Source organism: Mizuhopecten yessoensis, unplaced genomic scaffold (genome assembly GCF_002113885.1).
Source record: "Mizuhopecten yessoensis strain PY_sf001 unplaced genomic scaffold, ASM211388v2 scaffold5267, whole genome shotgun sequence".
NCBI classification, from domain to species: domain Eukaryota; kingdom Metazoa; phylum Mollusca; class Bivalvia; order Pectinida; family Pectinidae; genus Mizuhopecten; species Mizuhopecten yessoensis.
The window spans coordinates 93,959-97,586 of NW_018405963.1; positions in this window are offsets into that span (position 1 = coordinate 93,959).

Below are 3,628 nucleotides of genomic sequence, written 5' to 3' on the forward strand. Positions count from 1 at the left end.
GACACCGATTCAGAACAGAAAAGTTTCCAGGACACCAGCTAAGACACCGATTCAGAACAGAAAAGTTTCAAGGACACCAGCTAAGACACCAATACAGAACAGAAAAGCTTCCAAGACTAAAACACAAAGGAAGGAAGCCAAAGAAACTGTTAGCATTTCGTAAGTCACAAATTGTGCAAGAGAATGAACATTCAGTTTTCAAAGCAGCCAACATATGGAAATGACTGTGACTTAGCAGGAAAGCCATCACAAGTGCGTACCATCCGAGGAGATGGTAACTGTTTGTTCCGTGCAGAAAGCTATGCGTTATCGGGGTCAGAGGAAGGACATGGAAGATGCAGGGACAGTATTGTTGCCCACATGCGCAGCTCAAAAACTTCAAAAAAACTAAGTCAGTATTTGGACACAACTGTGGAGCATTACTTGGAAGAAAGTAATATGGATTCAAACTCTGTGTGGGCAACAGATGCTGAAATTTTGGGTGCAGCTTCTCTCCTTAACACTGACATATGTGTTTTCTCGAAAAGTGGAACAGATTGTAGGGGTGTGACCAAATATAACTGGCTTAGATATCCAGCTTCACTGTCTCTGGACATCAAATCAAAGTATGCTATTTACCTTAACAATCTGACAAATGAACATTTCAATGTTGTTTTGAGTTGTTAGAAAGAACACTTGCATATAAATATATGTGGCAGAAATATAATTATTTCATTATTTCCCAAAAAGTGGTCAGAATGATGCACATATGCTTATTAAATATGGCTTTCCTTAAAAGATATATTTCCAATAGGTCCAATCAGACCCTTATTTAATTGAATAATGTCCAAATAAGTCTTCAACTCTGAACATCTCCATTCAAGTAATTATTTTTGTTTATGTAATATTTTCTGGAAACACATCCAATCCAAAGACTATAGACCAGCAGTTCAAATGTTTTTTAATTACCACTGCCAGCTTTTATGACCTGAAGTTTCATCTATATCAAGTTGTAGTATAGCTGTTTAACATAGTGTTAAATTATTTTATTGTATATAAACACTTTGTTAATGTCCATGTTAATATCTCTGTTAATTATATCCTGTTGTTGTATTATTATTATTTATAAGAAATATGTAGGAGTAACTCAAGGAAGGTCATTCAAATCCATACAGTTCTGATTGTCAAATGCATGAGAAAGACTATGTAATATACCCACGCATCAATTATTCTGCATACAGAAAAAATCAACAATTATATAGACAGGTCAATATAGTATTGTAAAATTGTAAAATGAGCAACGTATTTATACAATCAATCAGAATTTCTTTGTTTATTTGAATATGAGTTAGTGTCTTTATACTTTCGATTAGAAACATATTATATTGCATTCATTGAAGATTCATAAAAAACAAATATATGTATTTGAGTTTGTTTAGAGTCATATGGGAGATAATTTATTCAAAACATGGTTGAAATTCAAAGTGATTATTTCATTCTTAAAACTTATTTTTCATTGTTCAGTAATTCATGGAGGCACAAATAAATTAATCAATTGATTCCAAAAATGCATTGGTAAATTATCTCCCTGTGGTGCTTTAAGATTGCAAAAAAGAAATCACATGTTGCAGATCATTACATCACTTGGCAAATAAGAGCCATCTAGTCCGTAATACACTTCTCAAATGATAACATACTTGTAAAGATGACTTTGAACAAACTGAATTTGAAGATTCAAGTGTATATTACATTAAGTGAATCAACCAAAAGGAAACACAAAATGATCCAAAATGACCTATACTCAACAATTGATCGTATACTATACTCAATAATTGTTCCTATACTATACTCAATAATTGTTCCTATACTCATCGATTGTTGAGTAACACATGTCTAGGAAGAATAACCCCCAGCAAGCCTATAGTTTTCCCTCTATTGACAAATGTATACTGAGGGGAGATTCAAAATCAGCTAGCCATTAGTTTACCACTTAGTTACTAATACAGAGAGGGGGGGGGGAGAATCAGATAGCGAATAGTTTCCCCCTTAGTTACTAATACAGAGAGGGGGGAAATAATCAGCTAGCCAATAGTTTCCCCCCTAGTTACTAATACAGAGAGGAGGGAAAGAATCAGCTATCCAATAGTTTCCACCCTAGTTACTAATAGAGAGGGGGGAAAAAATCAGCTAGCCAATAGTTTCCCCCTAAGTTACAAATACAGAAAGGGGGGAAAGAATCAGCTAGCCAATAGTTTTCCCCCTAATTGCTTATACAGAGAGGGGGGGAAGAATCAGATAGTCAATAGGTTCCCCCTAGTTACTAATACAGAGAGGGGGGAAAGAATCAGCTTAGACAACAGTTTCCCCCTTTGTCACTAATACAGAGAGGGGGAAAAGAATCAGCTAGCCAATAGTTTCCCCCTTAGTCACTATTAGAGAGGGGGAAAGAATCAGCTAGCCAATAGTTTCCCCCCTAGTTACTAATACAGAGAGGAGGGAAAGAATCAGCCATCCAATAGTTTCCACCCTAGTTACTAATAGAGAGGGGGGAAAAAATAAGCTAGCCAATAGTTTCCCCCTAAGTTACAAATACAGAGAGGGGGGAAAGAATCAGCTTAGACAACAGTTTCCCCCTTTGTCACTAATACAGAGAGGGGGAAAAGAATCAGCTAGCCAATAGTTTCCCCCTTAGTCACTATTAGAGATGGGGGAAAGAATCAGCTAGCCAATAGTTTCCCCCCTAGTTACTAATAGTGAGGGGAAAAGAATCAGCTAGCCAATAGTTCCCACCCCCTTAATTGCTTATACAGAGAGGGGGGAAAGAATCAGCTAGCCAATAGTTTCCCCCTTAGTCACTATTAGAGATGGGGGAAAGAATCAGCTAGCCAATAGTTTACCCCTAAGTTACTAATACAGAGAGGGGGGAAATAATCAGCTAGCCAATAGTTTCCCCCTTAGTCACTATTAGAGATGGGGGAAAGAATCAGCTAGCCAATAGTTTTCCCCCTAGTTACTAATACAGAGAGGGGGGGAAGAATCAGATAGACAATAATTTCCCCCTAGTTACTAATACAGAGAGGGGGGGAAGAATCAGCTTAGACAACAGTTTCCCCCTTTGTCACTAATACAGAGAGGGGGAAAAGAATCAGCTAGCCAATAGTTTCCCCCCTAGTTACTAATACAGAGAGGAGGGAAAGAATCAGCTATCCAATAGTTTCCCCCCTAGTTACTAATACAGAGAGGAGGGAAAGAATCAGCTATCCAATAGTTTCCACCCTAGTTACTAATAGAGAGGGGGGAAAAAATAAGCTAGCCAATAGTTTCCCCCTAAGTTACAAATACAGAGAGGGGGGAAAGAATCAGCTAGCCAATAGTTTACCCCTAAGTTACTAATACAGAGAGGGGGGAAATAATCAGCTAGCCAATAGTTTCCCCCTTAGTCACTATTAGAGATGGGGGAAAGAATCAGCTAGCCAATAGTTTTCCCCCTAGTTACTAATACAGAGAGGGGGGAGAGAATCAGATAGTCAATAGTTTCCCCCTAGTTACTAATACAGAGAGGGGGGAAAGAATCAGATAGCCAATAATTTCCCCCTAGTTACTAATACAGAGAGGGGGGAAAGAATCAGATAGTCAATAGTTTCCCCCT